This window comes from Chiloscyllium punctatum, chromosome 2 (assembly GCF_047496795.1).
Source record: "Chiloscyllium punctatum isolate Juve2018m chromosome 2, sChiPun1.3, whole genome shotgun sequence".
Classification (NCBI taxonomy): domain Eukaryota; kingdom Metazoa; phylum Chordata; class Chondrichthyes; order Orectolobiformes; family Hemiscylliidae; genus Chiloscyllium; species Chiloscyllium punctatum.
The window spans coordinates 146,908,071-146,922,652 of NC_092740.1; the positions used below are offsets into that span (position 1 = coordinate 146,908,071).

The 14,582-nt window shown below is 39.3% G+C and overlaps 1 protein-coding gene across 7 annotated transcripts in view; it reads left to right on the forward strand.

Annotated features, from left to right (window-relative positions):
- Positions 1 to 14,582, forward strand: part of LOC140491490 (E3 ubiquitin-protein ligase RNF38) — a 399,192-nt gene that overhangs the window by 327,544 nt on the left and 57,066 nt on the right. The window lies entirely within an intron of this gene.

Consider the following 14,582-nt stretch of genomic DNA (forward strand, 5'->3'; position numbering starts at 1 on the left):
GGCTGCATTAGTCAGAGGTTAAATGTAGGGCAATGGGCCTGGGTGGGTTACTCTTTGAAGGGTCAGTGTGGACATGTTGGGCTGAAGAGCCTATTTCCATACTGTAGGGATTCTGTGATACTAGGTCTTTACAATCTGTTCTTTCTGTCTCTACCTAGTTTCATTGTATTTTCTTTCAATCATTTTCTTCAGCATAGTTTGCTGTTTTCTTTTATCTATATGGTCTTCAGTAAGGCGTTCGACAAAGTTCGCCACGGTAGACTGGTTAGCAAGGTTAGATCTCATGGAATGCAGGGAGAACTAGCCATTTGGATACAGAATTGGCCCAAAGGTAGAAGACAGAGGGTGGTGGTGGAGGGTTGTTTTTCAGACTGGAGGCCCTTGACCAGTGGAGTGCCACAAGGATCGGTGCTGGGCCCTCTACTTTTCATCATTGATATAAATGATTTGGATGTGAGCATAAGAGGTACAGTTAGTAAGTTTGCAGATGACACCAAAATTGGAAGTGTAGTGGACAGGGATAAAGGTTACTTCAGATTACAACAGGATCTTGACCAGGTGGGCCAATGGGCTGAGAAGTGGCAGATGGAGTTTAACTTAGATAAATGTAAGGTATTGCACTTTGGGAAAGCAAATCTTAGCAGGACTTATACACTTAATGGTAAGGTCCTAGGGAGTATTGCTGAACAAAGAGACTTTGGAGTGCAGGTTTATAGCTCCTTGAAAGTGGAGTTGCAGGTAGTTAGGATATTGAAGAAGGCGTTTGGTATGCTTTCCTTTATTGATCAGACTATTGAGTACAGGAGTTGGGAGGTCATGTTGCGGCTGTACAGGACATTGGTTAGGCTACTGTTGGAATATTGCGTGCAATTCTGGTCTCCTTCCTATCGGAAAGATGTTGTGAAACTTGAAAGGGCTCAGAAAAGATTCACAAGAATGTTGCCAGGGTTGAAGGATTTGAGCTATAGGGAGAGGTTGCAAAGGCTAGGGCTGCTTTCCTGGAGTGTTAGAGGCTGAGGGGTGACCTTATAGAAGTTTACAAAATCATGAAGGGCATGGACAGGGTAAATAGGCATGGTTTTTTTGCTGGGGTGGGGGAGTCCAGAACTCGAGAGGATAGGTTTAGGATAGGAGGGGAAAGACATAAAAGAGATCTAAGGGGCAACTTTTTAACACTGTGGGTGGTGTGTGTATGGAATGAGCTGCCAGAAGAGGTGGAGGAGGCTGATGCAATTGTAACATTTTAAAAAGCATTTGGATGGGTATATGAATAGGAAGGGTTTGGAGGGATATGGGCCGGGTGTTGGCAGGTGAGACGAGATTGGGTGGGGATATCTGGTTGGCATCAACAAGTTGGACGGAAGTGTCTGTTTCTGTGCTGTACATTCTCTATGACTTGATGACCCTCGGAGTCTTTAGGCTTGTTGCTGTTTTTGTCAACATTGTCAGTATTTTCATTCAATCTGAAACCTTTTTTTTAACTATTCTAATAGAGGTTTTATTCCTTAGGTTGATACATCTTTGAGAATCATGAATTGTTTCCAGAATATTTATCATCGCTTGTCCACCATTATTTATTTTAATCCACTGTTGCCGTCTTCCTCGTTCAGCTTACCCTTCACACTGCTACTTTTATAAGACTCTAACTTCTCACCTGTCTCAATAACATTATGATCATTTTGCTCCCCCCAGAGGATCTTTTACTATAGTTTACTAATTTACTCTGTACTAGCCTCAGCTGCTAGTCCAGATTGAGATCCATCAGTAATTGAAATGATCATGTTTGAAGGTCAGTTGAAGAGAGACTGGCTTGTTGTGTTTTCCCATGGTTAAATGGCTTTCTACTAGCTGTTGAAGTTTATAATATGAATAATTGATACTTCATGGTTTGTTGAAGCAACCGTATCCCAACAACACCATCTGTAAGTCTGGGAAAAGATTTTGTTTGAGATTGGCAAAATAAAAAAAGCCAGATTAATAGTTCAGGAATTTGGGAAAATGCACCCCGACTAGATAATTGATCTTTCATCCATCAATTTTGATCGTTCATAGAATCACAGCAACTTGCTATGAACAAACACAAGTACAGAAGCTGATGATTGTCCAGAAAAATGTAGTCCGGTTGAAACAAAACATGTTTTTGTAAAATAGTGTTATTTTCCAAAATCTAATAATGGATCCATTTATTGAATAAACTCTAAAATTGAATTTTTATATATTTTACTGTGTTCTCGAGCTACACATACCACAGCAATTAACTAAAATAAATTGAGAAAACATTATAGTTTGAGTATGAACAAAAATCTTGAGTAATGGTTGTCTTTAACTTGTGATGGAAGCTAGCATAAATCAAATTGTGTAAAACGGTGTTGAAAGATTCATAGTTGTCAGCACTTCAGTTTCACTCATTCCATTATGAAATCCTTCAGTAATTCAATTATGTGGTCACAGTCTGCATAGAAAGCAGACTCCCATACACTGGTACTTCCTCATTCTTCCTCTGATTCACAGGCAGTTCATTCCCAACATCAGTTATGTTTTAATTCACTGGTTACCCGTAAGGTTGCTTTTCAAGTCCTTGATAGAACAATGTACAAATCTAAAAATCTGTGTACTGCTCTGTCAAGAGTTTCTTGTACTTCAGTAACCTCATTCAATAAGGCTGAGAATTCATGATTGTTGTCAAAGTGTTGCCTTCCCTCAACACCAAATGGGAATTCCAAATCTTAGAAGCACCTGATGATGGTTTCTGAGTTGACCTGATTATGTTCAGTTAATGATTGAATGAATTAAGAGTTACAACACATAGGTAGCACTTCCACAGCTGTCCATCTTGATAATGGTGGAAATATTACAATACCTGTAGCCAGTCTTGCAACCAAGGCATCTTGATTTACAGTCATAGAGATGTACAGCACAGAAACAGACCCTTCGGTCCAACTCGTCCGTGCCAACCAGATATCCCAACCTAATCTAGTCCCACTTATCAGCACCCAGCCCATATTCCTTCAAACCCTTCCTATTCATACCCATCCAGATGCCTTTTAAATGTTGTAGATTAGAATGGTGCTGGAAAAGCACAGCAGAAGGCCTCAGGCTCTCTGCCTGTATTCCTGATGAAGGGCTTTTGCCCAAAACATTGATTTTACTTCTCCTCGGATGCTGCCGGAACTGCTGTGCTTTTCTAGCACCATTCTAATCTGGACTCTGGTTTCCAGCATCTGCAGTCATTGTTTTTACCTTTTAAATGTTGTAGTTGTACTGGCCTCCACCACTTCCTCTAGCAACTCATTCCATACATGTACCACCCTCCATGTGAAAAGGTTGTCCCTTGGGTCCTTTTTATATCTTCCCCCTCTCACCTTAAACCTATCCCCTCTAGTTCTGGATTCCACCACCCTGGGGAAAAGACTTGTCTATTTATTCTATCCATGCCCTTCACAATTTTATAAACCTCAATAAGGTCACCCAACAACACTCCAGGGGAAACAGCCCCAGCCTATTCAATCTCTCCATTGTTGCAACAAAGTTAATTCTGACATTCCAAAGTAGTCAAGTCGAGAAGTGGCAACCAGAATTGCCAACAAACAAGAAGAATTTTGCCATTCTAGTTTCTTTCAATTTAAATCCCTGAACCATTTTAGATAAAACATACTTGGTGATTATAATTTTCTATACAGTGGTAAGTGATAATCATTTTTTGACAGCCACCTTTTCAAAATAGTGAGAATTAAATTTTCCTTTTTATCTGTAGTACAACACAGAATTGTAACAATTGGTATTCTTTGTCCTCTTCCACTCCATCTGCCTTTGTAAGTCCTACCTTCATTTGTAAATACAAGAAGTTAAGGATTTAGAAACTACACCATGTTATACATTGGGTGCTCATAATTGGGTAATTAGTGTTCCAAAGATTGCTCGGCTGATCTGTAATGTTGGAATATCATGCGCACACACACACACACACACACCAACATAGGCTTAAGGTGAGAGGGGAAAGATTTAAAAGGAACCTGAGGTGCAATATTTTCATGCATTGGGTGGTGCGAGTATGGAACAAGCTGCCAGAGGAGGTATTGGAATCAGGTACGATTACAACATTTAAAAGGCTGAATAGATACATAATTAGGAAGGGTTTAGGACGATATGAGCCAAATGCTGGTAAATGGGTCTAGATCAGTTTAGGAAATCTGGTCGGTGCGGACATGTTGAACCAAAGGATTTGTTTCCGTGCTGTATGACTCTCTTCACTCTTATGCCTCAGTAGATATCCAAACTCTGATTTTGTTTTGTTCCCCAGATCATGGAGAGTGGATCCAGTTGAACTTAGGCATTTGGCACTGGCTGGCTGATTTAACAGTGATATAGACTTAATTCAGCTGAAATTATTAAATTTACTATCAAGGGAGCAATTATAACAGGCCGTGTTCTTTCCAGATCTTATTTTAGCAGACTTGAAATTACAATTCAATCAAAGATTTCTAATCATTAATTGTAATTATTTTTGGCCACAAATGACAGAGAACTAATAAACTTGCATCTGCAGATCTATTGTTTCTTAAAAACAATAACTGGCTGCAGTGTGCAGTTTTGTGCTTATAGGTGGCTTGCAAAATTGTGTCATGTACACTGGAGCTCCACTAGCATTGTACGATAATTTTACTGTGCTAAGCCTGAACCAACCCATTAAAATATTTCTTGGCTTATCTGGTTATGTCTGTCACTCCCCTTTGTTGTTTCACTCGTTTTGGAAGTGTGCATTCATTTGTGTTGCTCCAGACCCTTTTTGCAAAAGAGCTTTCAGCTGGGGCTAACTAAGTCTAACTGTATTACAGATAAGTTTTTCCCCTGAGTCCCTATCCAACTAGATGCTTTGACCGAAATGGTTTGAATGTTGTTGGAGTTGCACTCATCAGGCAAATGGGATGTACTCCATCTCATTCCTGGCCTTGTGCCTTGTGATAGTGGACAGGCTTTGGTGAGTCAAGAGGTGAATTACTTGCAATAGGATTCATAGCCTCTGTGACCTACACAGTACTGAACATGGTTCATCCAGTTCAGTTTCTGGTCAATGATGGGTTTTGCACGATGTTGTTAGTGAGGGATTCAGCTATGGCAATGCCACTAAATGTTAAGGGATGATGGTTAGATTCTCTGTTGGAAATCACCATTGTCTTGCCTTTGTGTGGTGTAAATGTTGCTTGCTACTTGTCAGCCCAAGCCTGGGCATTGTCCATGTCTTGCTGCATTGTGGCATGAATTACCTCAGTAGCTGAGGAATCATGAATGGTGCTAAACATTTGTGCAGCTATCAGTGAGCATCCTCTCTCTGACATTTTGATGAAGGAAAGGTTATTGATGAAGCAGGTGAGGATGGTTGGGCCTAGGTCAAAACTCTGAGGAACTCTTGCAATTTCCTGGAGCTGAGATGACTCACCTCCAGCAATCACAGTCATCTACCATACAAAGTGCATCAGGGTAGTAGAACAGAGTGCCACAGCCGCAGAAAAAGTGCAGAGGAGAAATCAGACATAACATTTGAGAGGTGCATTCAAAAGTCTAATAACAGCGGGGAAGAAGCTGTTCGTGAATCTGACCTACAGCAATGGTATCTTCAATAAGCTTGTAAATGAAGTTTGGGGAATTTAGCCACACAGTCGTAAGTGTATAAGGAGTAAAGTAGAGGGCTGAGTATGCAGCCTTGCGGGGCATTGGTGCTGAGGATTATGGTGTCGCCTATTCTTACTAATTGCAGAATATAGTTCAGGAAGTTGTGGATCCAGTTACAGAGGGGGGAGAGCTGAAACTTAGATCTTGGAGTTTAGAAATGTTTTTGATTGGGGTTGAAGGTGGAGTAGTTGTTAATAAGTAGGCATTATGCAACAGCCTGTTTACATTTTCTATGCCTTTTGATTTAATTTAGAACTTTTTTAAAATAAGTAATGCAGTGAGTAATAGTGTGACATGCAAAAAGTTTTTTTTGCTAATTTATTTATAATAATGTGGAATTTGTTTAATCTGTTCTTTCAGATTTGTCAGGAGAATATGGCCACTAAACCAGTGTACAGATGTTGTTTCAGGTTGCCATGAATTGTTAAATTCTCTGCCTTTGTCACTTATAAACAAATACTAAAACAACATGATTTTTTGATTTGTTAGTAAACCATCTGCACAACAAAATTGGTTTATGAATTAAAAGTAAATGAATGACCAGGTAACTAGTTAAACTATGATGTTGGTTGGGTTTGAAGGCTGACACATGGGATTAGTCACAACATTAATGACAAATTAGTTTCTGAGGGCGGTGCAGTAGAATCACAGAATCCCTACAGTGCGGAAAGAGGCCATTCAGCCCATCAGGTCTTCTCTGACCCTTCAAAGTGCATCCCACTCAGTCCCAGTCCCCCACCTTATCCTGGTAACCTTTCATTTACCATGGTTAATCCACCTAGCCTGCACATCCCTAGACACCACCGGACAATTTAGCATGGCCAATTCACCTAAATTACCCATGTTGGACTGTGGGAGGAAACCGGAGCGTCCAGAGGAAACCCACGCAGACACAAGGGGAATGTGTACACTCCACATGACAGTCACTCAAGGCTGGAATTAAACCTGAGTCCCTGGCGCTTTGAGGCAACAGTACTAACCACTATACAACAAGAAAAAGGGAGATCATTAATGCAAGTTGCAAATTTGTGAAGTTGGATTTTAATTTTGAATTTCTTAAGGTACAAAATTATTTTTCAAGCATGCAAAGGTTGAATGCTTGTGTTAATATTTTTTGACATTTCCCTCATCTCCAGAGATGGAAGTATGGCAATGCTTTGTGATTGGATCCAATGTGATGAGTCTCAATGTAATTACTATTAACTGCAGACATAAGTCAGGAGCCATGGAATACACACCACTTGCCTGGAAAAGTGCAGTTCCAACAACTAAAGAAGCTTAATAACATCCAAGACAACGCAGCCTGTCTGTTTGGGACCACATTCTCTGACATTTGCTCTCTCCACTGCTGACAATTTCTTATTCACTTGTGAGATGTGGACATTGATGGGTGGCCAGCATTTATTATCTGCTTCTAATTTCCCTTGAGATGGTGGTGGTAAGCTGCCTTCTTGCACCACTGCAGTCTGTGCTGTAGATTTGCCCACAATGGCAATAAGGAGGGAATTCCAGGATTTTGACCTAGCAACTCTGAAGGAACAGCAGTATATTTCCAAGTCAGGATGGTGAATCATCTGGAGGGGAACTTTGAGTTGTGTTGTTCCCATGTATCTGCTTTCCTTGTTTTTCCAGGTGGAGGTGGCTGTAGGTTTGGAAGGTGCTTTCTAAGGATCTTTGAATTTCTGCAGTGCATCTTGTAGTTGGTACATGCAATTGCTACAATGGTCTGTAGTGGAGGGAATCGTAGTTTCTGGATGTGGTGCCTATCAAATGGACTGCTTTTTTTGGATGGTGCCCAGTTTCTTGAGTGTTGTTGGAGCTGTACCCGTTCAGGCAAGTGGGGATTATTCCATCAGACTCCTGACTTGCAATTTGGTGAAGGTGGACAGGCTTTGGAGAGTCAGGAAATAAGTTACTCACTGCAATATTCTTAGCCTCTGACCTGCTCTTGTAGTCACTATTATTGCTAGTATTGATTTCTGGTCAATGTTAACTCCCAGGATAGTAGTGAAGAAATCAGTGACACCACTGACAATTGAGTTAGTTAATTTGTCTCTTCTTGGAGATGATCATCGTCTAGTATTTATGTTTCATGAATATTACTTACCACTTTTCAGCTGAAGTGTTTACTATCTACAAGATGCAGTTGGGAAATTTCATCAAGGATTCTTAGATCACACCTTCCAAACCCACGGCCATTGCATCTGTGCTTGCTAGTCTCAATAATGAATATACAACCATCTGCAGCATGTTCCCTTAAGCTGCACACTTGCAGCTACTAAGAAATCTGCATACAGTGATCAGCATGCCGATGTCATTCACAGCATTGACTTCAAGCCTCTGATGTTATAGCCACACATGGACCATGGAGATCTGTACCGAATAAATAACTTAGCGGGACCCACAACTATCCGTCCAAGGTACTCATCATCCTGACTTAGTAATACATTGCCATTCCTTCACTGTCCATAACACCAGAAGGCATAGGAGCGGAATTAGGCCCATCGCCCCGGTCCAGCAGTCGAACTCAGCTGATATGTTTCTCAACCCCATTCTCCTGCCAGGACCCTGGAACCTTTTGATCCCATTACTAATCAAGAACTTTTGTATTTGTCTTAAATACACTTAATAACTTCGCCCTCACAACCCTCTGCTGCAATGAGTTCCAAAGATTAATTGCCCCCGGCTGAAGAAATTCCTCCTCATCTCAATTCTAAAGGACCATTCCTTCACTCTGTGACTGTGCCCTCAGCCCTAGTCCCCCTGTTCATCCACTCATCCCTCTCAGTATTCTGCAATCAATCAGATTCCCTCCTTTATCCTTCTAAACTCCAAGTACAGACCTAGAGTCCTCAATCACAACTCAAATGCTGGGTCAAAATCCTGGAACACCCTCCCTGACAGCACTGTGAACTTACTTGCACCATTGGGAGTACAACAGTTCAGGAGGGTAGCTTGCCATCATTTCCTCCAAAAAAAGAATTTCTAACTGATTATGTCCAGCTCAAACAGATGATAATTTTTAAACTCAACATTTCTCACCTGAACCCATTATTGGTCTGTGAACATGGGTGATGGGGCAGCATGACTTCCTGTGAATTAGAACACTGACAGCAGAGTTTTGGTTAGTTTATTGTTCACGTGACTGATCAAACAGGCATGCTTTTGAATAATTGCACCTAGAGATGATGAAGACATGAATGAGGGTTCAGCAGATGAACTGAGTCAGTTGAAGTCATGCAGTTTAATGTAGGTGAAAGTAAATGGTTTTAAGGATGGCATGAGTGTAAATCCTGGAGTTAATCTTGTAGTCAAGTGTGATATCAAGGTTGAGACCAGACTCTCATCTTGGAATGATACCAAGCTGAGGGATGGGATTGGTAACTAGGGATTGGAGTTTGAAATGGGGATCAAAAACAATTACTTCCATCTTCCCAATGGTTAATTGGACAAAATTTCTACTCATCCAAAATTGATGTCAGCAATAGGCAGCTGATAACTCTGCAAAAGCAGAGAGGTTGAGTGAGATGGTGATAAACTAAAACTGGGTGTCATTATCATACATATAAAAACTAACGTTGTACATTGATGAAGACAGCATTTAGATGATTTTAGTGGGAAATTTGGGTAGATCCTTTGGGGAAACCAGAGGTAACAATGCATGAACAAGAAGACAAGCCTTTGCAAGTGATTTTCTGGCTTTGTTTAGGTGGAACCACATTTCAGCAGTTCCACCTAGCTGGACAACAAATGGAGAGGACTTAGAGGAGAATGCTGTGGTCGGTTGTGTAAAAGGCTACAGACAGGCCTGAGGAGGATGAGAAGTGCAAGTTTGCTTTTGCCACAGACTTATTGGATGTCACAATAGGGGAGAGCATGATATGAGTTGTTTAAACTTCTGAATCTTTATTGTGTTGATTATAAAGTTACAGAATTTTCCTGTAGTACTTCAGATGTTGATGACTAATATAATACCCTTACTGACTATTGCTGTTTCTGCATAATTTTTATAACTGCAAAATTTCTCTTGTGTTTGCTGCCAAAAGCTACGCCCATAAGGGAAAACTCCCTGCAGGCTGAAACATGACACAGTATCCAGCATTTATGTCTAATTTGTTCACTGGAAATTGTGTGTCTGCACTCTCATCTCCTCCTAATCTTCAGATGATGGAAAAACAATCATTGTGTCACCTTGTGGTTAAGCTGAATCTGGAGTTACAATAAGCATAAATTATATAGTGGCAAGAATTTTGTGTAAACAATTTCATTCACTTGCAGCTTAAAACTCTTTCTAGATATATCACAAGAAAGGATGTGAAATATTGCTTAATCCCTCTTTAAAACAGAATCTGTAACCACTAGCTGTACCCACAATGTATATATAGAAATCTTTGCCAATACTTGTTGACATAAACAATGTAATTAACTGGCCCAAATGGACATTACTGTATTCCAATAGCGATATGTTTCTATTGCTTAAGTGAGCCAGATTCCCGAGAAAGAGACAGAGACACTTGAAGCCGTTTTCAAATTTCAATTGATATTTATCCTCTCCAAATTATCAACAAAACAGAAAAGATTGCTGTGAGAATAATTCTGGCTTTTTACTTTCAAATGAACATTTTGGGAGCTAGAATGTTTTGATGGACATTTCTTCGTTTTTGCTTCTTTTCACTTGAAGTCACTGATATATTGGTAGGCAAGTTGACCTGATTTGCTGTGTTGGGTACCACCAATCACTGGTGATTTCACTCACTGTACAATGAGAAGGAGCTGCTCCTCTTTATCTGTTTCAAGTGAAAGTTTGAAATCCAGGAACAGTTGCACTCTGAATTGCTCAACTCCTAACCTTTGTTTGTACAATGTCATTGACTGTTAAAATGTATTTTTCTACGTGTGACCTGGATTGAATGTAATATCTGTACTGTATAAAAACATGTAACAGTTGTGTATGTGTAATAATCCAGTGATTGACAATCAGTGGCCTGTGGTTTCTTTTCCAGTAAAATGCTCATTCAGAATTAATATGAGATAAATATGAATTGACAGAAACTGTTGTTGGCCACACCACAGACAATCCCTCAGTCTCTGTAACATTGATCACTTTAATCACTGCTCATGTAGTGATAGTACAATCTCTTTTCCTGTAATTGAGCTCCCCAGCACTCCAGAGACTTCTCCCAAGCACCTAACTATAGGCACATTGTCAGCTTTTATCAAAAAACTAGTTCCACTGAGCTACTACTGAATTTCACTAAACTCCAGTATTTCTCCACTGCATCAAGCAAATACTGCTACAGATCTTCTCTATCCCACTCTTGGCTATCAGTAACTCCCTGGTTGTCTTTTTCAGCCCTAACCTTTTTCCATGGCACTTAACCACGAATCTCTGAGACACCGCCTGAGTTCTAACACCTTGCAAGTTTTAACAGCAGTAGCATTTGTGCTACTTGGAGCCACTTCTTTTGTTTCATTAGTCTTCCAAGTCAGAACTAAACTAACGTCTCCCAGCAGAAATGTACCCAGGTAAATTGAAACCAGAGAACCTTTTTCAGATGCACCCATGTCCACAATGATGTAGTCTGCTTCATGCTGTCCTTAATGTGGGATTACTGAATGTTTTTAAGATAATTTAGTTTTTGTCTGAACTTCCTTTGCTGCCAGATTTGCAGACACCGCATCTCTAGCTAAGTAATTGCACCTGCTCTTTTACAGCTCCATCTCTTCGTTCTGATTCTACTAAACAAATCTAGGTAACCTTCTGAATTGCCATTGGTTTTATAATAATCATAATCAGTAAAGCCCAACATTTCAATTACCTTAACCTTGCTAGCTGTTAACCTCTTAAATCAACATGATCCCAGCCTTTTATGTGTACTTTACACTTTGTCCCATTTCTACTTTGGGTTTTAATTTAAACATTTAAAGTTTATACTTGAAAACACATAAACTAGCTAATCACAACACATTACAGTACTTTTAAAAAATTATTAATTTCATGATTTTTAGTTTTGGCGTGGGAAAATTATGATTCAAATATAACTGACTTTTACCAATCAAACACAAACTTCATAGCAACTACTGGATTGTACTGGTAGATATTGCACTCGAATTGTCATGATTCAATCAAATGTGGAGTAATCTGCAGTGATACTGCATGAAAGGATAATATTGCGATTTTACTGCTTGAAGGGAACAGGAAAATTCTTCAAGCAAGTGACACAGTACTGGTCCCAATTCTCCATATAGTACTAGCAGTAGCATAGGTGATTAGCAGAATATTATCTTTTAGCCTACCTTTTTGTGGACACTGACATTGGCCTGATGCTTCTATTAATAGCTAGTGACTAAACACTTAAACATTTTCAATGGGAAAATATAATTCAGTGTTTTTCAAATCCTTTAAAAGATATATGTGCAGGATGCCTAAAGAATTGAAATTTTATTTTTCACTTGCTGTACTCCAGTATGCTTTTACATTTGGTTATTTGAGAGAAAACGCTTGATATTACATATAATTATAAATACTTGTATAAGAGATTTTTTTACAAGATGGAGATTTGTAGTATACTAGCCTCATTTTTCATCTACAAATCTGGTTTAACAGCCTGATTCTGATTTTTGTGGTCAGCGGTGTGCCACAAGGATCGGTGCTGGGTTCACTGCTGTTTGTTATTTATATAAATGATTTGGATGTGAATGTAGAAGGAATGGTTAGTAAGTTTGTAGATGACACCAAAATTGGTGGTCTGGTGGCCAGTGATAAAGGTTACCTCTGAGTGCAACGGGACCTTGATCAGATGAGCAAATGGGCTGAGGATTGGCAAATGGAATTTAAATAAATGTGAGGTATGCGTTTTGGTAGGGCAAATCAGAGTCAAAAACTAGAGGGCATAGGTTTTAAGGTGAGAGGGGTAAGATATAAAAGGAATCTAAGGGGCAACTTTTTCATGCAGAAGGTGGTGCGTGTATGGAATGAGCTGCCAGAGGAAGTGGTGGAGGCTGGTACAATTACAACATTTACAAGGCATCTGGATGGGTGTCTGAATAGGAAGGATTTAGAGGGATGGGGCCAAAGGATACCATGAGGACATAGACAGACTGATGAAATGGGCAGATGTGTCAGATGAACTTTAAATGCAGATAATGTTAAATGATGGATTTGGTAGCAAGAATGTGGAGAAGCAATGAAAGAATAAACGGTACAATTCTAAAGGAGATTCAAGGGCAAAGAGACCTGATGGTGTATATGTAAAAATCATTGAAGATGTCAGGCAGGTTCAAGATGTAATTGAAAAGCCATACAGAATCCAGGACTTCAAAAGTTGAGGCATTGTGTCTAAAAGCAAAGAACCATTATGAAAGGTTTGGCCTCAGTTGACGTATCCTGTCTAATTCTGGGCATGGCATGTCAGGTGGATGTGACAGCTTTAGAGCAGGTGCAGAAAAGATGGCCAAAAGACTTAGGCTGGACAAGTTGGAATTGTTTCTCCTTGGAGGACAGTAGGTATATAAAACCATGAATTAAGACAGACTAGGTTGAAATAAACTATTGCCTTTGACAGAGAAGTCCAGAAGTATAAAATACAGAATTGGGGTGATTTAAAAAGAGAGCCTAAGAGAACATGATAAAACCTATTTATTTTTATGCAATATATAGTTACAATCTGGAATGCACTTCTTGAGAGGGTGTTGGAGGCAGATTCCATAGTGGATTTCAAAGAGAATTAATAAGCGCCTTAAAACATCAGTAGTCATATGGAAAGTGCAGAGAAATAGTACTAGTTGAATTTTTCTCAGAGAAAATGAAACTGATTGAATGACATCTTTCTGTAATGTAACCATCTATTATGTAAGAAGCTTTAAATCAATAAATTTTCTCACTGTATATGAATGGTAGTTGTTATTGAAAATGCAATTTGTAGAATTGCCTGCCAACAGTTCTGTTATGAAGAATTATCTTCTCATATCCAGGGTGGAATTGAGTTGGTGAAAGATTACTTATCTATGCTCATTAACCAGTTTGAAGGTGAGGAGAGACAATCCCAAAGAGTGCCATTGCTTGCTAAGATGCTTGATATTTGGATGAAATCTCACACTAAGTTTGAAAACCATATTTGTGAGACCAAAAAGAATTTGTGTGAAGTGGAAGAGGGAAGGAGGTAAAGAGAGTGTTTGTTTAGTATATTTTTTCCTCAGTCTTTGTATTTGTATAAAAATGCAAACAAAGTTATTTGCATGTCGGGCTTTAATACACCCTCAGTATAGGTAAGGCAGCTACAGAATTTGTTTTTTAAATTCATTTGTGGGATGTGAAGCTTGCTAGCTCGCCAGCATTTATTGCCTGTTCCCTAGGTGCACTTGTTAAAGAAACTGGAATATGTATTTCCTACTTTAAAATTCCTCAAAGCCATCCTACGTTTTCTGCTCTTACACTGTCTTGTGATCATAATACTTAAAAGGTATTGTTTGAATAGTGATCTGTCACCTTTTATAATCTTTTTAATCTGATTTATTCGAAACTGCAGCATTGTGTACTGGTTTTGTCTACTGATCTACTGAGCAATGCACTTGTCATCAAGGGAATGCAACAAAGATTCACCAGACTAATCCATGAGATGGCAGATTTGTATTCTGCCAAGATATTAAGGAAACTGGGCCCTTGTTTCTAGAGTTTTAAGAATGAGAGATTACCTCATTGAAACTTAGAAAATTCTTATAAGGCGTGGATAAAGACTAATGCTTTTACTTATCTGATAAGTTTAGAACAAGAGGATGTGAAATGAGGAATTTCTTCAGTCAGATGGTTGTGAATCTTTGGAATTCTCTACCTCAGAGAACTGTGAAAGTTCAATTATTTAGAATGTTCAAGACAGATTTTATTGATAAGGTATTTTGTTTTGGAATCCAGT